General features: G+C 37.7%; 1 protein-coding gene across 2 annotated transcripts in view; it reads right to left on the minus strand.

Moving 5' to 3' along the window:
• Positions 1–26340, minus strand: part of TOX (thymocyte selection associated high mobility group box) — a 318920-nt gene that overhangs the window by 258473 nt on the left and 34107 nt on the right. Inside the window, exon 1 of one of the 2 annotated variants that reach the window (XM_037802448.1) lies at positions 9526–9848. The exons of the other annotated variant lie outside the window; for it this stretch is intronic. The gene's annotated coding sequence lies outside the window, so the exon portion shown is untranslated. Of the gene's footprint in view, positions 1–9525; positions 9849–26340 lie in introns of those variants that run through there. 2 annotated transcript variants of the gene reach the window in all.

Raw genomic sequence — 26340 nt, forward strand, 5'->3', positions numbered from 1 at the left:
AGTTTCCCCAGCCAGCAGTGGTCTTACTTGGATTGAATTTCCATGTCTGTTGCTACATCTCTATGAGCAGCAACATGCATTAATGGTTCACACAACCTGCACAATCTTCAGAACCTCAGTGCCTGGACTTGAACCCGGGCTCCACCACCCACCAGCTGGGTGACTTTGCACAGGTGACTTAACATCTCTGTTCATTAGTTTCTTCTGAAACTATTGGCATGGACTTTGTATGGTTGATATGGCATATGAATAGATTCCTCAGAATATTAATAATATGCCATTCAGGGGTGCTGTGAGGATTAAATGGGTTAATATTTGCAAAGTGCTTAGAAAAACTTCTGACAAATCGGAGCTTTAAAATGGAATTTTAAATTGTACCCTACTTTCCTAGCACTTATGGAGGACCGAGATCTGGGCCTGAATAATGAATGTCGTTCAGAAAGTTTCAGACTCTGATAAGTCTATGTGCTTCCTTGAACTCTGTGTGGCAGTAAAATGTATGATGACTATTACTTTCAATGGAGGCCCTTGATATTTTGTGGATAAAAAGATATCAAAGAAGCTATCAAATGAACCACTGTTTGGGTCTGAGATAAAAATTTTGTTCAAAAGCATTTGCTTAATGCACAAACTTATACTCTCGTTGACCAGGGAATTCGGCATTGGAATAAAAACACCATGATACTCACTACTTTGGCCACCAAATTTGCAGAAATCCTCTCTCTCTTTTAGTCTTTTAATATATTACAATGCAAAAAAAATATATATCTCCTATAAAACAATAATGACTTAAAATCCCTGGTGAAAAGATCACAGGGCATACGGATTGTGTTGGCCCATTTCTGCAGTCACCTGTCTCTCAGCCTTGCATGGCTTCTACAACCTCAGCAAGTCTGTCTGGGAAATATAGTGGTCTGTCTCAACTAGAAAAAACATAAAACATCATCTTGACTGTTGTTTCCTTCCTTTTATAAGACCAATAATTCAGTTGTCTTATATCCAGAAATGTAGTCTTTATAACACACTCTGTTCTGTTCTGACATTTTTATACCATTTTTCCTTAAGTGTCATGTATTTCAAACACCTTTATAGTAAGAGTTATTGCTCAAGAGTCACTGCTTCCCTTTTGGAATCTGGGGAATTTCATCAATGTGTAAGTGGCCTTGCAAATGCATGTACACTGTGGGAGGATTTGGATCTTATTTCTGGTCTTGAGCTATTCAAATACCTACTCTATTTTCATTAAAAAGGAAAATAAAAAGATGATTCTCTAATGATGTTTAACATCACTTTTCTTAGAATTATAGTAATTCAAGGCCAGGCAATACTCTTGCCTACTTTACGTAAAGTGAAAAAAAGTTTCTCAAATCTAAAGTAGTATACATACACACACACACACACACACACCAAAAAAAAAAAAAAAATCCACAAGTGTGTATGTATATATATATATATACACACACATATACATACATACACACATATACATGTTTCTAAAAATCTCATCTGTATTTTTATTAAACATCCATCTCCAACTTTGCTCCTGAAGTTTAGGATTAATATTAACCGCGTTAGGAAAACATAGTAGAGAATAGTGAAAAAGCAGAGTTCAACCACTTGAATGATACAAACACGAAAGTTAATTAAGTGTTCATGGTTCAATATGTGAAAATGAATGACCAAATAATCTAATAAAAATCACCAGCATTTTAAAGCTATACATGCATAATAGCAATTTATTTTAATTATTAATCAAATGCTTACATTATAATAGCAATAAGCAATCTAAACTATAATCAACTATTAAAAAGAGCACCATGAATAGATGTGAGTACAGGGGCCATTAGCATATAGGAATCATTCAGATATTTGTGTACAAGTCCTCTCTCCTTCCTGTGGCAGAAAGAAAACATTTTTAACTACATGATAATTTCAAAGCACTGTCCAGGATTCCCAAGTGTCAGAGATTAGAAACCATTTGCTTTTATCCTGCCTTTCTATCCATTTGACTGTGCGCTCACTGGAAATGGCTTCTGTGACTTCCACCATGTCATTTAAAATGGTCAGGATTCAGTAATTAAAAGGGAAGAAAAGGTTTGGGGTTCGGTATTAAAACTTTGACAGAGAAAAAGATATTGTTTCAGAAATATGTTTAGCAACATTTCCAGGAATAACAATAACAATAAAAACAAAAAAAGACCCTACCGAGTTCTGAGAATTATACTGAAGACTGACCCATTACCACTTTCAAAAAGGAAGTTTCGTCACCACAAACCAAATACATTCCTCTAAATGTACACTCGCTCATAAATTATAGAGATGTTCTTCCACATGTCCTAGCAGCCACCACAAGCCCAAAGACAATGAAAGGGTAAAAAAAGTCCATGCAGCTTCACCGGAAAAGCTTAGTGTTCCAGGGATGTTTCCCAGGCTGTGCCATGCCCCACTGAGCTGCTGTGAAGACCCATCTGCTGCCTGACTTTGCAAACTCCTAGCAATGATGCAAACAGGAGGCCTGCCGGGCTCCCAAAGGAGGGGCGGGGCTTGCTCAGATGAGCTGCAAACAGGCCCCAGGACGAGCGCAGCTATAAACCTTGGAGCACCATCATCAAGCAGGGACAAGATGAGCGGCTTGTCACTGCTCCAGGCAGACCTGAGGAGGGCTTTCCTCTCTGGAACCCCTCAAGGGCGCCAACCTCTCAGGCTTGGCTTGTGGATCAAGAGCCAGAGAACCACTTGCCTCCTGCCCCTCACATATTCCCGGTGAGCATTCAGTCTCATCCAGAGTCCCAGGTAACCAGGCTGCCCCCAGGAAGCTAGAGAGCTGGGGATGTGAGGATGTACTGCACACAGTGCAGCCACCATGGACTGAACCAAAAAAACAAAAAAAAACAAAAAGTCCAGAAGCAGATGCCATGTATAGGAAATTATCGTGCTAAGGATGCCATTGGGTCGCCATTTGGGGAAAAAAATAAAAAAAGGATGACTGCATCATGCCTCAGGAAAAAAAAAATAGGTCAAATGTTTTCAAGTGAAAAATGAAGCCACAAGAGTTGAACATACTTTAATTTCAAAGAAGAGAAGGCTTTTCCCCACTTCCGTGTATAACATGCAACTTTCTCTAAATGTCTGAAATTCTTTCCCAAACAGCAACGGCATTTATACTCCGAGTAGCTTTTCACTTTATAAGATCACCAAGTGCCAGTCTGCTCCATCCTGCTAAGCGAACCAGCCTAGCTGAGCTGTATTTCAGGATCGGAAGGCAGTACCCTCTTTCTACCATTCTAGGAAGACACTGGCAACAAAAACAGAAATCTCAGTTTCCCCTCAGAAGTCCTAAAACAATATTACGAAAATAATTGCAAAGTAACACCATGACCCAAGGCACTAGCCGATACTTATTTCTCTTGCCAGAGTTCGAAAGACTTTGCTAAACATCTTACTAAAATTAGTAAAAATGGATACTCTCTAAAAGTTTTTTTGGGACCTCTTCTAAACCATAAACCCCCAAAATGGTACCGATACCAGTATAATGAAATGGATAAGCTCACCCGATTAGGAAAATGGTTTGAGACTAAAATTGCAAGGTGTTTTCCTCATGATGTCTGAAGGACTGTACTTAAGCTATCTTTGACCTCAATGGCTGATGTGAAGAATAGACTCTGTGAACACTAAAATGCTTTCCTGCTTAAAAGATTGAATTTTATCTTACAGTCCCAGGAAAAGATGCTTGGTGTCATTCATTATATGAAAGACATCAATCCAGAAATTTCCACTTGAAAAGGCAAAAGCAACACATCTTTATTTGCAACAAGTTAAACATTTCCATTTTAATTAGCCACTTAGGAAGAATTGATAAGGCCACAACAAATATCTAGAAAAATCATCACCTGATTTTGAACAGAAAATATATGAAAAGCCTTTACTGATGTTAAGGGTATGAATTTTATTCTGGGAAGAAAAAGCATGGAAGATCTCTTTTGATTTGTATTTGAAGACATTAAGTAGTATATTTATATTTAAATAAAAATATCATGCAAAAAGATGGACACAACCCAAGTGTCCAACAACTGATGAATAGATAAATAAATGTGGCATAGACACAGAATAGAATATTATTCAGCCGTAAAAAGGAATGAAGTTCTGATCCACCTGACAACATGGATGAACCTTGAAGACATCATGTTAAGTGAAATAAGCCAGACACAAAAGCACAAATATTGTATGCTCTCACAGATTTGAAATAATTAGAATAAACAAACTCATGGAGTCAGAATCTAGAATATACGTTACCAGGGGACGGGGTGGGAATAAAGAATGGGAAGTTAAGGTTTAAAATATACAGGGTTCCTGTTTGGAATGATCAAAATGTTTTGGTAATAGATGGTGGTGATGGTAGCACAACATTGTGAATGCAATTAATAGCACTGAAATATATATCTGAAAATGATTAAAGTTAGATGATATGTAAGGTGCTACAATTTTTTTAAAAATCCATGAAATCCAGGTACACACAGTGAACCCTAAGTTAAACCATAGACTACAGTTAATAGTTCAATTATAAAAATGTGCTTTCATCAATTGTAACAAATGTTCCACACCAATGCAAGATGTTAATAATAGGCTGGTATATGGGAATCCTGTATTTTATGCATGATTGTTCTGTAAACCCACAACTTCTCTAATAAAGAAAAAAATATCAGTCAGGGAAAATGCTTAAACAAAAAGTGAAAAGTATCCCATAAAACCACCTATTACAAAACATCCACGTGTTATTTTTAAAAGCCATGTATAAATAGCTAGCATTTACCATCTGACAATACACTAAGCCTTTAATAAATACTATTTACACACAATGAGCGACAAAGTCTCATAAAACACACCTCAGAGATTTGTTGTGAGGATTAAATGAATTATTATGTGAAAATGTTTGGAACCATGTTTGGGACACCAGAAACACTCAATAAATGTTAGTTCCAGTATCTCATTAAATCCTCACAATAAACACTTGAGGCTTAGAGACATGAAATAAATTCACCTGGTGGGAGGTAGTCAGACTCCATATCCAGTGCTCCTAAATGCTCTCTGTGTGAATACAAACAGCAGGCTTTCTCTGTCCCTCTCTATCCCTTTTCCTCTCTAACCCTACAGTCTATTAGAACGGTTTACATATGCATGGTATATATTTGACATTATATATATATATGTATATAGGGATAAAATGCATGCTGGGTGGTGGAATGACATCTTTTTTACAATTTTATTTCCCATGTTTTCTACAAGTAACACGTATTAATGAAATGAACAGATGTTTCATAAAGATCTTCAAAAAAACTTGATTCATGAAAACTTTCAGAAGTTTTAAGTGTCTCCTATTATGATTTAATCATGAAAACATGTAGAAGTTTTATGTACCTCCTATCACTTATCATCACCATTAGCGAGATTCTTTTCCAGAAACACTGCAAATTACTCCTTTAACTGCTAAAAGGGATCCTAGTGGACTCAAAGATTTACAGTGCTCCCCCACCCCACCCCCAATGCTCCTAATTTCCCGAGTCAACCCCAGAACAAATCCATTTAATATTATTTGGAAACAACCAGAGGGTGCCCTAGAATTTTGAGTACAGAAAGATGGGTCAGTCCTTGCATGGAAGGTGTGGGTGAGGGGATCATATTCTGGAGATGTTAGATAAAGACCACCCTCCTGTGTTAAAAAAAAAAAAAGTTCTTTGTTTAGACACTGATGGACTTATTATTTGGAGTCTTGAAGGAAAAGACGAAGCAACCAAGCGTATCATCTCACTGCAGCAGAGCAAAGCCGGCTGGGGAGGAGATGAACTTCCAGGAGCTGCAGAAAGGGGCACTGGCATTTGGAAGCTGAGTAGTTCATTTCCCCAGCGATTAGAATTAGTGGAAGTTTCTAGAAGAGCTGACTTTGGGGAAGGGCTTTGATTTGGCAGGGAGGAACTAAGTATCTGTTTCAGGAATACATTCTCAAGAATGGTGGGAATGGTAAGTTGGCTCTACAAGCTCAACCACCAGAAGGAGTCGCCTTGATCATGTTTTTCCTCCCTTTTTCTTCCCTAAAATTAATACTAATTTTAGAAAGAAAGTCACGTTCACATTATCATGTGGGAAGGCCCGGGTTAAGAGGCTGGGGCTCTAGACCCTCTAATCTCTCACCAGCAACCATCTTACTGGCCTTGAAGGACTGTCTGTCCCGGGTCAGTAAGTTAAGTCTCCCCTTCCCAACCTAGACTCTTCAGCTAACAGCAGCCATCTAGCAAGAGCCTCCTCTACCCAGGAGCTGTTAAGTCTGTTTGCAATCAACAAACAAGAAACAGACCATTTCTTTAACATTGGTTAAAAGAGTCAGAGTTTCACATAATATCAGAAATACAATGGAGAGCTCTGTGGACTCCGGGAGCCACCCAGCTCGGCTAGTCAATCCAGTTCCACGTATGTACACTGAGAGCCAACTTCTGGGCAGTTGGGAGACAGCTGGGCTTTCTAAAGGATAGTAGGCAGAAGTTAAAGCCCTCTTAAGAGTAGCAGGAGGAATCTGAATGGAGTGATACGAACTCATCTTTGCTATGGTGCACCCTCTGCAGCTTGCTGGTAATTTCTATTGGGGGAAGTAGGGGTTATTTTAAATAGATAATGGGTACAGGTAACTAGGGAAGTAAGTGCCTGTTTGTTATTAGTAAATTGTTTTCTTGAGTAGAAAAGGAAGAGAAGTTCTTTAGCAGGACCCTTTCTTGTTCCCCTTCCTCCCCCCACCCCACCAGAATTAAAATAAAATTAGCTAAAATATGTGCACGCACAGGTGTCCTGTGTGAGAGACCGAGAAGGTGGGCTGATCTTTGAGGCTCAACTAAATATCATGAGAGTTCCCACAGACTCTCCATTGCAGGGCCTTCAGGTCTGGAGAGAAAGCAATCTAACTGGAAGGTAAAAAGAAGACGACCTTATTTTCTAAAAATTATTCTATTGGTATCACCTCGTTAGTAAAGATACAGAATAGATAAAAGAGCTAGTAAGAAACGTATCTCCTTGAACAACACTAATACTAATTTATTTCTTAAAGGTCCATACAGTGATCTGTCAAATTAGATAACATGGATTTATATTGTTATTCGAGAAGGAATTCCCTGTTTCAGTACAGAAAGGATTACATTATTTATCAAGGAAAACACATTACTCTTTGAAAAAACAAAAAAGCTGACCTTGGCAAATGGCTGGTGAAATTGTTCCCTATTTAATTTCTCTTATATGCACCCTGTGGGAGAGAGAGTACACATTGAGGACTGCTTGGTGGCACTGTTTCAAAAAAAAAAAAAAAGTCTCTCTTTATTGTGGCCAGTAATAAGGAGGAAACGTTCTAGAAGAAAGTTCACATTATGGTGCAGTGTTGGGAAATGATTGCATTCTTATTTTCACCATTTATGTTATGTCGTAAAAAAATCTTTCAGAAGGAAAATCCTCTAAATTTTGGATGTAAATAGATACTGGTTTAATGTCTGCTTATCTTTTTCCCTTCTAGTCTTTTCCCCCCCAATCAGAGATATTTAAAAATAAGCACTTATTCTTTGATAAAATTGTAAAATTGTGTAACCATTTCATATGATATTAGGATGCTATTGCCTGATCATTCAGTTTTGTTTCAACTGGTGTTACCACTATTTTTATGATAATCGAGAGTGGGGTGTTTAATTTTGTCAAGGCAAAATGTTGTATCCTCATGTGGTTCTGTGGCTTTGCCTATGAATGACTTATTTATCTGAACAGATTAGCTTATCTGAATTCTTTGTTCCTATCCCTTTGGCTCCCAATTCTACTACTGTGTTGGTGTGATCATTTTTAGTATTAGTAATAACATAATGATAATAACAGCAAATATTTGCTGAGTGCTTACTCTGTGTCAGGAACTTTTCTAAGCAATCTTTGAATTTTATGCCATTCATATCCCTCAGCAACATCGTAAACTTGATACTGCCATTCTCCCATGTTACAAGGGTGGAAAGCAGGTTCAGAAAGATGGACTATAACTAGCCAATGGTACAAAGGAACTGGTGGATCCAAGACGTTTATTTCTGATGAACAGAGACGACAGATCCTCTGTAAAGGCAAAGTGCACCTTATGGTTTAGCACCCTCATATTTTATATTAAAGATGAGACATTAAAGCCACTCATAACCAACCAATGCTAGGTGGAGAACAACTCTACTGTTGGGGGGAAAAACAACTGAATAACGCGATAGGCTTTTTTATGCTGATTGATCATCCTTCCCTTTTGTTATTTCCTACTCAAAACCTACCGTAAAGCTCCATCCTTTTCAATTTACTGGGAAATGAGTCAGCAAGGATTACAGGAGATTACCAAGAGATTGTACAGTAAAAATGATAGATTGTAGACAACGCAAGACATAATATTTTCGCAAAATCGTGAATCAAATCTGCGTTTGAGAGTTTGTGTGTGTCGGTGTGCATCAAAAGATGTTATTAAATGACTGGATCAAGCTATTATGCATGACAAAGCTTCGGCTTCTAAATAATCAATGTGAATCATCAACCCTAAATGCAACCAAAGCAATTGGTACTGATTGCTTTGATAAAAGGCATTGATAAAAAGATTCAATGAAAAGCAATGAACCAGTTCACCCCCAATGAAAGAGATACTGCCTCTATATCTAAAAGGCAACGTGCAGTAAAGGTTTAGTAATTACCTGGCATTTCCTCTCTTTTATGATCTCTTCTGTAATTTCCTCTACCACAATTTTTAAATAAAAATTTTAAATGTTTATCCGGTAAAATTCCCCTCTCCTCCCCACCCCATAATCCCTCACGACCAGCAAAACCCCCATGTTGCCTATAAAATTCTTAACCAGTTTCATAGTTGGTAGCCAAGCAATCTAGAGAAGAAGAGAGCAGCTCCTGGAATAAAGCCCGTTCCTTTACATTTGGCTATTCCATCACTTAACATTTTCTTATATAAAGCAATCTAGATAACAAAAAAAACCAGCAGTCTGGAATTACAGCCTCTTAGAGCACAGCTAGCACTGGCATCACTCCTTCAGCCTCCTTCCCCTTGGCCTTTCTCTTCTTCAGCCTCAGTCAACGACTTGCTCCCTCATTCAGATTTTGCAAACTCAAGATCCTGTCGTGAAGACCATTTCCTTTTCCTCATCTACAAACATCCGGAAGAGGCCTCGGGTACAGTATTTTGGGATCTCCAGAGTATCTCCAAGCTCAGAAAAGGCTGCTACAGCAGTGACGTGACCTTTTATCAGGACCAAAGGTGTGAAAACCCAAACCAGAATACAGGGTAGAAAGGAGCTAAGAAATACAAATAATGTCCGTCTCCCTGGTCGCAACGTGTCTCTCCCTCCTCCCAGCCCACTGTAGCTGTCTGTCTGTCTGTCTGTCTGTCTGCCTCTTTCTCCACACCACCCCCTCACATTTTATCTCAGAAAGGATGCCACCACAAATCCAACCTTACATAAAAATTTGTTGAGTACTTACTTTCTAGGACTGGAGAACATACGATGAGTAGGACAACGACCCGCCTTAAGAATTCGAGGTCAAGGAAGTGAGATGTACAAGTTGACAAACAGTTTCAAAACACGGTGATAAGTGCTCTAACGAGGGTTGTGCTGAGGGAAGGTTGTAGGCATTGAAAAGAAGGAGGTATCTCACCACCTCCAGCTTGTAGCCTTGGAGGGAAGTAATTACTTGAGCCAGACTGAAAGAATGAACACGAACCTGCCAGTAGACAGGGGGTGAAAGCAAATACCCCACTAGGTGGGGCAGGGTGGTGGTGGCGGCTGAGGGAGGGCACCTCAGGACAGCATAATCGTTTTGCAAATAAGGAAAATGTAACTGAATAATTAAAAATGAATTACATCTGGAGGCAGCTTGGGAGCAGGTAAGGAAACAGCCTCTGCTTAAAGCCTTCATACTTGTGTGCTCGGCCTTTTCATGAGATAAGTATCACCTGTTCTAAATAGACAGCTGAAAGGGTTATTGCCAATTGGCATCTTCTCGACTTAAAAAAAAAAAAATTCAACAACAGGTGTTGTTGTTTTATAGCTGCTCCTTAGTGACAGAGGTCAAAACAAGCCATAAACTTCCTCAAACCTTTAATCCTTTCTAGTGAGGCCAAGGCTGTTTGCTTTCTTGTTTCCTCAACAAGTATCCCATCTATTTGATGACTGTTTGCAGGAGAAGGGGTGGGGGCTAAAATGATAGTATAAAAGAAAGCCTACAAATCCATCACTAAGCTTCAAGTCTATCGTGAAAGTCACCTTTTTTTCCTGAGAATATGGGTTACCGTCTCAAAATGATTTAATTTAATATCTTTAACAAGGAAATAAAGCCATATGAATCCTGCATAGTAGAGATAAAAAGCTTCTGAATTTCATTCTATATTTTTATATTTGCCTACATTCTGACATAATATAAGCTTGCAAAAATTCTTCATAAAAAGCATTTTTGGCCTTAAAATGCACATTTTTAGCTTATATGAGTTACAGGGTTCTAGCTACTGAAAACCTATGCATTCCTCAAGAGAACTACTTAAAAATTAAGGATTAAGAATATGTAGATCTCAGTGACACACCACACCCAGCAATACTGTGCATCTGATGTAGACTATAACAAAGAGAATTTGCTTGTTCAATGAACTGATTCATGTCAATATTTCAAACACCACAGGTGGTGTGCTAATAATTGCTTATCTTGATGTTTCCTACCTGGCAATAAAAGTTACAAATTTATTTTGGTTCCCCAATTTTTTTATCCGACTAACATTGGCCAGACCTTTCTAGCCAAATGCTGAGATTACCTGACTGGAATACAGATTTATTGACTGAGAGTGTAGCTTTAGACTTAATCTTAACTATGAAAGTGTTCCAGTCTTGTGTTTCTGAAAATCATCATTGTAAATCAGATAAATAGAAATGTCTATAGAGATATTTAAGTATATAAAAACATCCTCAGTTCCTTCTGCTGTGATGATAAATCTATGAGCTAGGCTACAGAGTCTTTGAGGACCAAAGTTGGACTTGATGTACTATAGAAAGAATGAAAGGCTTTGGAAATGGCATAGGTTTAAAGACCTTTGACAAATTCCACTGGGATTATCCAGGTGCTTTGAAGTGGGGGAGTGGGTGAAAGCAAAAGTAGAAAGGAGACAGTTATTAGTTAGTACCTGTTGTGATTACTGTGTCCCACATGGTCTAAACGAACATTTCTTTATTATTAGTACATAGACCTTTCTCACTGAGAAGCTATTAGCATATACAATTCACATGTCTGAAAATCATAGCTTTCCTGTCATTCCCAGGAGAACTTTAGGCATCTGGGTTATTGTATAGTTCTAAATTATAGCCAAAGTAATAATTTTTAGCCCTCTGGTTTTAAAGCATATTTTTAAAAAATCAGCATTAGTAATTTTAAACATATTTAATAGCTGGATCCTTTCCAACAAATTTTAAATGTTTGCATTGTCTTAACTCTGGAGAAAATTGCTTTCCAACTTACAAAAGAGGAGGCACATTAACACAATTCATTGAGTGCCAGCATTTCTATCAACAAGATGATTAAAACAAGCAATTCTCAAAATGTATTAATGTAATATTTCTTAAGAAATAAACAAGCTTCTCAAATGTCAAAACATAGATAAACTCTTGATCTGCTTACACCCTTCTAGGGTATATAAAGTCACAAGAAAATGAATGGCATTAATTTATACCTTCTGTACACATACAATTCCTCCTGTATTTTTTAGGCAGAAATTGTACCTTAACATAAGCTACACTTTTCTGTGATTTCAGTTCTTTCAGCACAAGAGTAGAGTAAAATAAGAAATGTTACTTCCCCTATTCAGTTTTATTTCAACCTATGTCAATTTAGCATATTTTAAATAGTCCATAAATCTTTTTTTTAAATAAAAGGACCATTCTAATGTTAATTTGGATCAATCTTCCAAACATATGATTCTGGGTTTCCTAAAGGAGCTCTCTTGAGGGGGCTTTTTAAACGTGAACAAAAAAGAGCCCCAAGGCTGCCCAATTCACATTTAACCTACTTACATGAAAAAGGAACTGCTTTGGTTAAGAATAAACTTCCACAATCTCAGGTTCAAGCTAAACAGGCCAGCATATTAGTGAGGAAATGAGACAGCAAATAGTAACTCCTTTCATACTAGTAAAAGAACACTGTATTTATTTACAACAGTTGGCAGAAATTCTCATTTTAATTAAATTACATTTACTGAAATAACATTTTCATAATTAAAAAAAAATAACCCATTTCTCCCAAAGAGCTAACAAGGAATGAGCATGGTAATTTAAAACGAGTTAAAGGAGTAATGTGATTGTTAGAATAAATGTGACTAATCTGGATTACAGCTGTGCATTAGTTGGATGGTTTTCAGTGATTCAGAAGTCATTATCCTCCTTTGCCATGGAGAGTTAATACAAACTAGACAGCAAGTTTTGTTATTAATGATTTTTTTAGAGGAAGTAACTGCAAGTTTCATATCTTACTCTATTTTGTATTATTTGCATAATAGAATCCTGGAATACTCTGCTAGAGCCAATTAATGATAAACTAACCCAATCCCTTTCTCTGACAAATGAGAAAACTGAGGCCCAGAGAGTTAAATGACTTGCTCCTAATCATTTAACTAGTTAGTAGAAGGACTAGCTCTGGAACTCACTGGTTTTCCACTGTACGGTTCTGTCATCGAGCCGCCTTCACAGATGACAGAAGTGCAAGAGAAAGTAGCACACCCTCTGTCTGGATTATGGTCAAAACAAAAATCACAAATTCCATTCAACACCTAGGTTCAGGCTCTTTCACTGTTGCTTCTCTCCTTCTCAAAACTCCCATGAGAACCAAAGCTCGTGTTCCAGAGGAAACAAAAACTGTCAAATAATCAGGTTAAGCCTCACGTATTGACAAAACCAATGAGTGAATAACATGTTTCCATGATTTATCAATGACAGTTTTTGTGAGAGCAAAATTTTCCCTAGGGGGAAAAAAACCCGACCGCAATTCTGAATGCTGAATGCCTCCAAATAGACAAAAGATGGCCAAATCAGTCAAATAATCAACTTCAGTCATGGAGGGTTCACAGGAAAAAGAAGGAACATTTAAATGAGGAGGGAAAGTACACCAAACCACAGGGAACACAGAACCACCCTCCTCCTTCTTGGATATTGCTGAATGGCCGTCTTGTGAAAAGTCAAAGGCATTATATGGCATAGTTGTGCCAAATAAAGTTCTTACCATTCAGGAAAAAAAGGAACTACTTACAGTAACTTCATACATGTGCTACTGGATAATTTATGAACAAATATGTTATGGTTCAAGCCAAGGCAGGTAGGAAGTTTGCTAGGCTTGAAAAGAGTGGAGCCCAGTGATCTTTTATTAGTGTTCATCTCCAAAATTAGATCAAATTAAAGTACAACTGTGTGAAACAACAGTGGATGCTTTTTTAGAACCAATTAATAGAAAAACTATTAAAAGCTATTACAATTTTAACTAGTTGCAGCACAAAAAAAATCAAAGAACAAAAACAAGTTAAATCTTGCAATACTATTTGTGATAATGACTAATAAAATACTATTTGTGATAATGACTAATAAAAAAAGTCTTTAGTAATATGGACTCCAGTTCCCCTACTTCCCCCAAATATATGCCTCATAGCCCAGTTAAATAATCTCGCCAATTCTCTGCATTGCAAAGCCTCCCCAAGATTCTTTAAGTAATAACCTGTTTCTCTTTTAACTTTTTCTGTTCTGTACAATATTGAACTGAACTACAGTATGAAGGCCATTTAAACTCAGAGGCCCAAGCTACTGGGAAATTAAAAAAACAAACAAAAATTCTTCCCAAGAGTCTAGTTTGCAAATTAATTTCCTTGTTCACTGCCAGTTACTTTCAACTTACCAGCTTGAGGTTCAAACTCATTATGACCAAAAGCTCATTATGACTACAAAGTGCAACAAAATATAATGTTAATAAAAATAATGCCCTACATTTCATCTGATTGGACTCAAACTGGTAAACACATCAATATTATGCAAACCATGTTTCACAGAACACAAATATGCCCAAAGACATTATCAGATATTAGAGTAGAGGATGGGAGGTTCAGGAAATATTGAATTAAACCAAGATGAACAAGTGCCTTTTCTGCAGAACCTCTTAGTGCTTCTTAATCCTACTGCAAATCCAGAAGTGAGTTGTGGTATGCCACCATTTTTTAAACTTATTTAAACATTGAAAAATAAATAAACTTCCTAGAATAGTCTCCATTTGTGAAAAAGGAAAAACAAAAACAAAAACAAAAAACAACTATCTTAAAGATGTATCTTAATTAATGTCCCAACTTAAACCTACAATTAAAAACAAACATAATACATTATTTCTGAACACATTCCCTTTTCCCAAATGCACTGTGGAAACTGCAGCTAACCATTTCGGTGAACTGACTGGCCCAAAACTACTAACTGAAATAGGAGTTGACTCCAAAAATCAGGGACCTTCCATTACTAAAAAGAGAGAACTGTATCTCCTTTTTAATGGACACAAGCTTAAAAAATGAAGACTTCATTATTTATCTTCATGTAATATGTTTTATATGTGTAAATTATAATTTGCATCTATACATATCTGATACATTAAAGATTTTTCATATGTATTTCTCTGATGGGAGATGACATTTCTTTCATTGGCCTCTCAAAATAAAAAATTATACCTGTCATTCCTTTCCAGTATGAAAAGGTACCATGATAGTAAATTACTATTATATATAATTATATGTAAAAATAATCATCCTATATGAATTAAAAAATAATTTATGAAGGTTAGACCTTACAAATGGAGACAAAAATAGAATGAGTTTATCCAGGTAGAGCTCTTTTAGCCATGTCTGACACATAGTACGTGTTATATAAACATTTTATATTTCTAGTATGCTTACCAGGTACTTACAAAAAGGTCTTAATCTTCATATTTAGCATTCAGATGGGTTTCCTGAAGACCCCTGTATTTTATCATTGACTTGCTAACCTGGTGTGAACTAGCAAATGTTCACGAACTCAAATGGTGAAAATAATGTTTTTAAAAGCAGAAAAAAATGCTATGACATAATTCCCAAAGGGTATCCAAAGGAGAAATGGCATTCTCTAGGACAGCTTATGGGGACACAAAATTGGATACGGTATAACCTTTGTTCCCACAGAGTTTCTACAGCAGTCTAGCTGGGGAGATACTGACAGTGAGGAGGAAGTGGATGATAAAGGAGAGGAAGAGGAGGAGGAAACAAAGGAAAAGAAGGAAGAAGGAGGAACAAAAAGGGAAAGAAGAAAAAGTAAACTAACTGGTATTGAGATTTATTCTTGTTGACCAAGCATTCTTTTAAGAGCTTTACATGCTTTAATTTACTCAATCTTTATAACCACCAATATGCATGGCAATGTTATCTCCATTTGAAAAATTAGGACACTGAGGCACGGCCAAACAGGTAACTTGCTACAATCGCAATGCAAGCATGGGAGTCCAATCACACTCCCAGACAGTCTGTAGAGCCTGGGTTTGCAATCACTTCACCAACATTGCTTAGTGTCCAAAAGTTAGGCTAAAGATATACAGGAAGACAGAGGCAGCTCTGGGCACAGGGAAACCACATCCAAATAAGAAAAGTGTAGTGCAATGAGCTAAAATAGGTGATGACAGTGTGCATCATGAGTAGACTGACCTTTCAAAAAACTTGCTTGTAAAAGGAAGAAGACAGGAGAGAAACGGAAGAGCAACTCAGGTTCAAGCACTTGAGTTTTTATGATGGAAGAGGCCTGAGCATGCTTGTAGACTGGGGGGGGGGGGAGGACAGGGAGGTCCAAGGTTGAAGACACAGGAAGGGGAGAACATGGTTGATGGACCACCATATGGAGACCTCAGATTGGGCCTCAGTCTTGTCCAGGTGGAGTGAGGCTCCCTCCACGGAGGTCCAAGAGCATCCAGAGAGGATGGATGTTAGATGCAGGTGGATTTGGAAAAATGTGGTCAGAAGGAAATATGCTTTCATTTAGTGACCTCTATGTTCTTCTGAAATATGTTTGCAAGGTCATCTGCTTAAAACAATGAGGTGAGTGAGAGAGTAAGCTTGAAAAAGGGGTAAATGTTTGAAATTCTCTCTGAGAGCAACGGGAGATATGACTGATGTTATCATGTGATTACCTCCTAACAAAAGAATCATATAAAGAAATCCCTGTAGATTAGGCAATATTAATCTCAGACAGAGCTAGAAATGTTTTTCCAAACAAGAAAACAGTCTTTCTTCCTTTTCAGATAGGGATTGCATCTACACAAGGAAGTGCTTATCAGCTACATTATAAATTGCAATTGAGTGGAAATATTTTTTTCCCTTTTGTTCCTCCTTCTACAATAATCATGAAAAGTCCACAGATGTGGGAAAGTTTCCAAAGTCAGGCAGTTTTAGTGTCTGATTTAATAAGGTTCTATTTAAAAGAAGAGAGGAAACGAGGAAGAGTTGGAGGGTATGGGGTAGCCCTGGAGCAGAAGGGAAGTCTCAGAATGCCAAAATTCAATTTGCCTTTGTGTTGATACATTCTCCACCTTTTTTAAGTGCCACAAAGCATGAGCCAGCTGGTTAGGTCTTAGAAGTGAACAAGTTTGCAAAGCTTCATCTGGAATGTTCTCCATTGAGGTACCTATACCCCTTCTGATATCAATCCTCAGAAAGGAACACGCTCCTTTCTTAATTAACTGCTCAATTATCAAGTTCAGATGACAGCTTGATTTAGTTACATTTTAATTAAAGGGAGTCACACATTTAAAAGTAAAAGGTATAAAAAATTTCTAGGGAAAGAATTCCAGGAAGATTAAAACACATTAACTTTATAATTATGAGATTGCCAAACTTCCACCCATTTTTTTTTGGGGGGGGGGGTCACAATGACCCAATGTGTTAAACAATGGTGGTGTGCAGAAATGACAAAATCAAACCAAGACCTGAAAAATTACTTGTGAATTTCACCTGGGTAAGTTGGCGTTGACCACAAATCCTATGAGGCTTTGTCAGATGGATGTTCCATCGGAAGTTGATCTACATCCACTCATTGCATATTCCAATTATTGGCTCTGGCATGCTGTGATCCAACTACTTAGAGGTATGGCCAAAGAGAAACTGGGATAAATTGGAAATTCAAAAAGAATGTCCAAATTTTCTTAAGTTTTCTGTTCTATTTTCTTAAGTCTTCATGGAGCACTTTTATAACTGTATCAATTGATCAAAAAATGCAGATGAAGAAATAAATCTAAAAGTTAAAAATTATATCAAGGAGGTCACTTTTAAGTTCTCTAAAGGCCAAGATGCCCTCGGATTACTTGGTCTCCTCCTTTCCTTCCCTCCAACTTCCCAGGGACCAGCAGATCAGAATCAGCATTTGGGAACTGATTATTGAGTAGAAATCTATCATAGGTCAAGTAAATTTTTTAAAAAATAATTTGTGACTAGATAAGTAAATAGGTCAACATGCTAACCAAAAAGGAAATAAGATTTCTGCCTTTTTAATCAATGCAAGAATATCAGTTTAGATTATACCCTTCCTTGGTGACTAAGGCATTCCGCCATAGACCAAAAAAAAAAAACAAAAAACAAACTTTTTGCAATAATGTACCTAAATATGTTGCCTTATAGGTAGAAACAGTGTTGCATTTCTTTTCCTTTTATTATCACTGGTGTTTGCCATTGCTGGAGTCTGCAGATCAAAGTTATCACCATAACCACATGACGCAGGTAGGGGCTAGCTCAAAAATAAGAACTAAGGAAATTGCCTTCTGTAGAGGTCGTTTTTAAAAAATTAGTATTATTTAGAGAACATGTCCAAATTATGCTAATGATCAACATATTGCATAGTAACAAACTGAGGAACTGATTGTTTAGTATCTTCCTCTGTACACAGGCACATATCTGAATAATACAGAAACTTTGAAGCTACAGATACATTTGCAGACCCCGAGACTATCTTGTCTAGATATGATAGCTTATGTTGGGAAACATAATTAAGTCTGCACGCTATTTATCAATGACACTATTTCTAATTATTCCAGTTATTATATTACCAATATTTCAAGTGCCACAAGTTTAATAATATTTAAAATAAAGAGAAATCTATTATTTACAATGTAGAAGAGATGGAAAGCATTTCGTTTTCTTTTCAAATATTTATTAACATCTGCAACTTTTAAAAAAATTTTGCTTGGCATTTTAAAAAACTGGTGTCAAATTCAAATACTCATATTTTTACCACTGGCTTAAAGTAACTAATATAATTTCCGTCAAATAGGCAACAGGACAGCTACTTACAAATAATTTTTCAAATAGATGATCGTCCCACATCTTGGCTGCCTTCTGAATCGTTAAAAACCTTAAGCTGAAATGGAAGTTGAAAGTTAAGACCAGGTTCCTCCCCTACCAGGCCACACACCTTTTTTAAAATGAGTCTCTTACACCTACACAGTGACAAACCAGAGTCTAATTTCTAAACTACAGTTTCAAACACTAACACACAACCCATATGACTGATCCTACCTGGGAACACCCAAACCTCCATCTGGGCTTCTGTTTATCATCTCCGAAGAGGTTAGAAACATCTCGAGATCAGCTTTATTTGAACTGTGTTAGAATCCACAACCATTATAACTATGCGTTCTATTAACTATCCCTTTGCTACGCCATAGAAACTATCCGGCAAACATCAAAGAATGAATAACAACAACAAATACCCAAAACTCTATGGAGCAAAACCACACTAAATACATTGTTTGAAACCAAGTAGCTATTGGGGTTGCGGGGGTGTGGGAGTCATGGCTTTAGTATGTAGAGTCCAATTAATTTGAAGCCCAACATGGACAGTAGAACATTTCTTAATCTTAGTTTTTCTATCACAGAATTTGAGTTCTCGAGATATTAACACTGGAGAGTATCCCAGAAAATTAAACAGAAGACCCTGAGCTAGGAAAGAAGGAAGGTCTCCATAAATCTATTTAACGAAAATAGAGAGGTAGACCTTTCTTGGACAGATTGAGAAGACCTGACTTAAACGATATTAAGTGTTCCACCTAGAAATGAGATAATGTAAAATGTTCAGTTCTCCATTCTGCCCTCCAGAGGACCTCAAAATACATCCCTGAGCATGACAGGAAACTATTCAAGGCCGTTCATTTAGATGGCATGGGCCCACTGGGGTTGTAAATATCACTATGCAAAGATGAAGCATTAATTTTAAAAGTTTATAAAACATTCTCCCATTTTCCAATGCCCTTGATATCTATGTATTTTGCTTGTTTTTGCCTTTTATAAGCTTGCATTTTCTGGGTAGTAATTTCAGTTCTCTATCTCAATCCAAGGCAAGAGGCACTGTCAGAGAATTAGTCAACTTGGGTAAGTCACTTAACCCCTCTGTTCTTAATTTTCTCAATGATAAATCAGTCTGCAAACATGCCATGTATATAAACCATTTGAACAAATTTCTATTAAAATTTGAACAACTATCTATTAAACTTCAGTTAAAGAGAGACAGAGAACTTATGTTCTCCGTTGCTAATGCTGCCCAAGGGTTTATGTGATGGTGGCCTCAGAAATATATTGACAACTAACTAGCAAATGGACTGGTCACACAAAATGCTGAATATTTGTGGAATGGAGAGAAATTAGGTAAAGAATGAAACAACTTCACGGTAAGAAAACTGATCATGAGACTAACAAAAAAGTATGGCATGAACGTGCACCTAGTAAGATACCCAGATGGGACAAGATAAACAATGTCTGGGCCCCCAAGGGTGAACCCTGCTTGTGGAGACATTATTATTATTATTATTATTGTTATTGTTATTGTTATTATTATTTTACCAAAAATGATGAAATGACAATGAAATATAGTGTAAAAAATAGTTTAATATCATATGTTAAAATACAGTAGGCTACCTCTGAACATTACAGAGATTCAAATTAGAGGAAAATCAAGGCGTACTGGAATCTCAGGAAAAGTTTAGTGGGAGGGTGTGGCCCTTTCTCTGTGCCTTGAAGGAAGCAGAGAACTTGGAGCTAGCATGAGTAGTGGGAGAGCGGTACAGAAAAGACGGGAACACAAGAATGTCGAAAGCCCAGGCAGCAGTGAGAGTCCGCATGGTCAGAAACAGGGGGTTGGCAACAAATGGAGGACAATGCCAGGTCTAAGATGTAGGGCAAGGCCACCATGAGACACTACTTCACACCCACTAGGATGGCTATTATCAAAAACCCAACAAGAACAAGTGTTGGTGAGGACGTGGAGAAATTGGAATCCTCATGCATTGCTGGAGGGAATGTAAAATGGTACAGTCTAGTATTTCCCCAAAAAAGTAAACAAAGAATTATCATATGACCCAGCCACTCCTCTTCTAGGAACATGACCCAGAAGAAAGGAAAAGAGGGATTTGGACAGATGCTTGTGCACCAACATTCATTAGTCACAGTAGCTGAACAGTGGAAGCAAACCAAGTGTCCATGGATAGACGAAGGGATAAAGAATATGTGATATGTGCATATACTGGAACATTACTTGGTCATAAAAAGGGATGAAGTTCTGATACACTCTGCTTACATGGATGAACCTTGAAAAACATAAGTGAAAGAAGCCAGATGCAAAGGACAAATACTGTATGATTTCACTTATATAAAATATCTAGAATAAGCAAATTCAGAGAAAGAAAGTAGATTAGGGATTGTAGAGGGAGGAGGAACGGGGAGTTATTGCTTGTTTTAGGCAAGGAAAAAGCTTTAGTAATGGACGATGGCGATGGTAGCACAACATTGCAAAAGTAATTAATATTACTGAATTGTACACTTAATATGATATATATATATATGTTTGTGTGTATATATATAATAAAAATTAAAGACATAATGCAAGAGAAAATAAGCAACCCCTACAGGAATGACAAAATTAAAATTGTGACTCAGGAAGCTCAAGCCACCTGTTACATATAAGCAGGACTGAAGGCAAGGAAAGCAATGACCCTTGTGGCGACACCGCCATGAGATGGCACCACTGAAAAAGGGAATTCAGGTGAAACCCAAGACATTTATTTGGCAACATTTATTAAAACGATGAAGCAAAGCATACAAAGGAGGCTCCCAGATTTTTAGCCTGAAGGACTAGAAGACTGAAGAGGATAATGACAAAAACAGTGAAAGGGAGGGAGCTGGTAAGTTCGGTTTTGGATATGTTGCCCTGAAAACCTGGCAACAGAATCCTGAAGAATACTAGGGGTTGGGGTCTAGCGACGTTGGTTTTGAAGTTGGCCAGCAGACAGCATGGAGTGTTCGCTAAAACCTTGGCAACGGAGGTGCCCACCAGAGTAGTGCAGGCAAAGAGAGGAAGGCAGCAATTTCAGGGTCAACTGAAGAGATGACCAACCCTTGGGAAGTCAGGAAGGCTCCATGGGAGGGGAAGAGAGGAAGGCTGAAGACTTCAGGAGGACAAGAGAAGGTAACGCATTGTAAAGGAGAGAGACCTCCGGTGTTCAATATGCGCCCAGGAGAACCCAGTGAGGATAAAAACGTTGTATCTGGAAGAACCCATTGGCCCTCTCTGAGAAAGCATATTAGTAAGAGGGTTGAAGTGAAAGTAGTTTTCAGGTGTTGATTAGGAAAGGCTAGTGAAGAAAGGAAAATAGCCTTTCAGCAAAGGAAACTAAGAACCGAAGACCACCTACCCACTGGTGCAATAAGCTTCCCGCTGTAGAATTTGTTAAAAGGCAATTAGATGACTTTGATAGCACCTTAATTAAGCTAAACATGTATTTTGGCCTCGTTCTACTTGGAATAGAAATCTCTGTTCCTTAGAGGTGTAAAACGTATACAATGTGTTTAATATAATCGTTATTTTCAATACCGGTAATTTCTTGCTATCGGAGGAGTTAATTTGTGCTATAAATAAATCATTCTCACGTTGGTTTTCAGTGAGCATATTTCTATTTGAAAAGATGCTCTTTTTATTAGGTATTATAGGTCAAATCCTTGTAGCACTCAAAACGCCAGCCCCACATTTATTGATATCCTGCCTTACATGGTTCTCCAGTTGTATCACATAAAGTCTCCGCCAACCCTGAAATTCAGGGAAGATATAGCCTACTAATAATAGTGGTAACCTCAACAATGATGATAAGATTGGTAGCAACACTAGGTTATTCTTGGCTTTGGACTTTAACAGTGCATTTTCCCATAGAGTATCTCATACGCTCGGTTAATCCTCCCAACAACCCAAAAAGCCAAATGCAAAAGGAAGAATATTGTATGATTTTACTTATATAGAATATCTAGAGTATCTACTTTCTCATTTTGCCCAGAGTACTGCAGTCAGAGAGCGTCAGCATTGGCTGGAGCACCGCACGGTTCTGACCCGACTGAACCTCTCCGAGGAATTCTGCTGCTGTCGCCGATGACCACGTTCCCCAAGTCATAAGTGTTTCCCCTGTAATTTAAAATCTATAACCATGGGAGTAAGTGCTCTTTGTTCTGCCACTGAACACATCCTTTCATAACAGTTTCTAATGCAATGTCTGAACTGGGATTCCAGTTTCCTCTTTTCCCCGTAAGTATGAACAGAAATATTTTACCTGCTCTTCAGGATGCATGTACATTTAAAGTGCCTCTTCTCAGTCCTTCATTGTAAAGTCTCTGTGGGAGAGAGGATGTTCTCTTCTAAAAAGGGACATGACAAGGGACGCAGCCATACTCGGTACATCTCGTTGGTCTAACCCCCAGGACTCCGAGGGGTAAAACTCCTTGAAACATCCAGGATATACACCAACCTGGATATGCTATTATTCTGGCATAGTGCTCTGCTCCTGTACGGAAGTTGGCAGGAGATGGAAACTTCCAGGTAGCTTTGAGAAGAGAACTTTTCCATATTAAAAGCCTGAACAATTGACATTTTATTTACCTGGTTGATACTGAATGACGTTCGATACTTATTGATTCATGCTTGTTTGCTAAGGGCTATGATGTAGAAAATGTGCTATTGAAAGAGTATAAATTTATTTATTGGACTATAAAGAATTGTGGCAATCGAAAACCTGGCAACTGTATAGAGGGAACATTCCTTTTTGCCCCTTAACTCACAGTAAAACAAATGTTAACCCTACTTTCTGTAAGTGGAGACTCATTGCTTCCGGGGAAGACTTTGATTGCACTTACAGACACCCATATTGCCACAGGGAGAAGCTGAGTCAACTTGGGAGGAAAAAAAATGAAGAATGAAAAGAAATAGAGTAAAAAGCGTTATCCACACAAATGGCTAAAATTAAGGAAAATATTAGCAATATCACAAACAGTTATGAAGGACACTTCTATTTGCATTGCATCTCAAGTCTGGGAACCAAGTAGAGATTCCTAGACCACAGCTGATGAGCCTGTGAGAAAGCAGAGCTCACAAGCACATGGCTGGAGCGAGCACCATCTCTGCAGTCTTTCGGAAACTTCTCAGCCATCCCTCTTCCCCACAAAGCCAAGACCCAGCAGCCACTACTGTGGATCACAGTTCACCTGTGGGTTAGTGTAAATGATCAGTCTTTCCATGCCATATCTTATAGTGCCCGGAGGTTTAACATGGGAGGAATTTGATTCTTTGTAGACAGGGAAATTTCAAGCTAAGATGGGATCACGGCATAAATGAGTCAAGACACAGCAAAAATTTATGTACGGTTCCAACTCAAGGTTCTGGCAACTCTCTAAGCAGATCTTTCTGTGGTCGAGTCAGACTGAAAGTTATTGAAGCCTGTGGGTAAAAGAAATTTGATGTTTCCTATCATAAATTTCTCTATAGCCTGAGTTTCCAAAGGGCTATCTGTATATTGTAAAACCTAAAATGTTGTGTGTAGTATTGTTGTGATAAAAATAAACACTCATTTACTCAATGTTTTCTATATTTCTGTTATGGTATAAGCAAAGAGGGCCTGGACACATCTATGGTAGGGTCACATTTTGATTGCACGTTCAAAGCATCACTCAGTATCTCTGTAAGGTAGGGCTTGAAGAATTGTCTTCACATGATGCCTTAAAAAAAAAAGGCAGAATAAAGCACCTCAGAAGGTACTGATCACCTTCCATGGGAAAGCTCTAATCAGGCAGGATGAAGCACTTGCTTCCTTTGGCATCATGTCCAAAGCAGTGGTGAGGGAGTGGATAAAATCGAGGCAAAGAAATAACATGACTCCATCCTGTTGTAAAAAACCATACATAACTGACAATGGGAGCTATTTCAAAACAGCAAATATGGCATGGTAGACTTTCTGTGGCTATGGTAATACTAATATCTTTATCCAAAATTGTATATGCATTTTTTTCCATTTTCAGCTCATTTAAATCAGGTCATTACTTACAAAAGAAAAAAAATTCTTTTTGCTTTGACTCATCAGAATAATCAGAGATCTATTTTAATTTGGTTCTCTGATCTGGATGTTTCCAGTCAACTAACACAATGATTTAATTCATTCTGACTATCCGAGAAGAGCTTTTGAAACAGCAATGTCATCATAGTTCAATTTTGATCTCACCCGACTCTTGTTAATACCATCCAATAATCCCATAACAAATGTTTTATTTCATAACACTTTATATTTTATTTTTGTTTTAGTTTATCATTTTATCTTATTTTGTATTTTATTTTATATTTTATTTGACTTTAGTGATTTGGGTTCATTTTAATTTGGAAAAGGAATATATTATTTAATTTTTTTTTCATATTAGAGGAGAACCACTAATGCCTCAAGGTCTGCTTTGGTAGCCAATCTTCCACAAAGGATTGGGAAATTGAAAGGCTGACTCTACTCTTTGATAGGTCAGTTTGTCCAAACTCTTTCCACAAGCCCTTTGGGTGGATGGTTTCCCCTTGTTAAAGCACACTGTGAAATCTATTTAGGGCCCAAACTGGGAGTTTGCTTGCAAAGAGTTAAGACTGCACAGCTAAAAGGATCTTAAAAAGTACGAAGGCCGTGACTTTTATTTAATTAATTACACCCGTGTGTTCTTTACGGAGCTACCCTTCGTGCATACATTAAACACATCTTTAGTAAACACCTTCTTGATGTGGGCTCTGTGATCACTGGCAAGGTGACTGGAAAATGAAGATCTGGATTTCACCCTTAGGGGGAAAGGAAGCTAAAGGTCTGGGGTACCCGCCATGTGTCACAGCCTAGAGGGCATGTAGCTAGTAAAGCCTCTCCAGCATATTGTTGAAAATAATTAGATTGACTTTTGTCAGTTAAATCACGCAATGGCTTTCAAGTTTTCTTGTAACAGATCTTCATTTGGACTCTCCACACTTGTAAATTTGTGTGATTTCCCTATAAACAGATGGGGGAGGAGGTTATCACCCTCAACTCTTACCTTCCTTTATCCTGAAATTAGGAAGGAAAAGAACCTCACATTCATTCAATTTCATTTCTCCCTATGCTAGCCCCTTCACCATTTTTTTTTTTAAAGAATTCATAGTCAGTCAGATTATTTCCTCTGAATAGGGTATTTCTGACTCCTGTTGCTGTAGGTGGGGGGAGAGATGGTGTGACTAAGCAAAAAAACCCTGACTCACTGGAACCTCAAAGGACAATCAACAGACTGAGCAAGAAAAGGAATTCCTAGTATAGGTGTCTTTTTTTTTTTTTTTTTGTACATTTGTATATCTTTTCTCCTTTATTGTTGTTTCTTTTTCTCTTATTCATTCATTCATTAAAACATCTTCCCTTACCTTCACTCTTCCCCCATAACCTCTAATCCACTTTCTATCTCAGAATTTGCTGTTTCTAGTCCATCTCTTTTAAGTGATATCATACAATTTTTGGCCTTCTATCTCTTGCTTATTTTAGGGAGCATGATGTTTCCAAGATTCTCCCATGTTGCAGCAGGCCTCAGGACTTCATTTTCTTCCTTATGGCTGATGGAGGTGTCCTAATAGGCTAAAAGAGTAATGGGGGAGAAGGGCAGAGAGAAAGGAGGGAGGAAGAGAAGGACAGAAGGGGGGAGAGGCTGTACACACATACCACGGAAAGTCTTCATCTTGGGACCAACATGTTATTATTATATTTATTTAAGCTAAATTTAAAATCACTATGTCTTTATTTTGAACAGTCTCTAGTTCTGTATATCACAGGTGGGGATAGGTGCCTTGATTATCAAACAGTCCTAGCAGCAATTCAAAGAATATTTTAAGAGTCATTCAAATATATTTGGTTATTAGACAGGTTTACTGGAAAAATAAAATA

This window comes from Choloepus didactylus, chromosome 14, assembly GCF_015220235.1.
Source record: "Choloepus didactylus isolate mChoDid1 chromosome 14, mChoDid1.pri, whole genome shotgun sequence".
Lineage (NCBI taxonomy): Eukaryota > Metazoa > Chordata > Mammalia > Pilosa > Megalonychidae > Choloepus > Choloepus didactylus.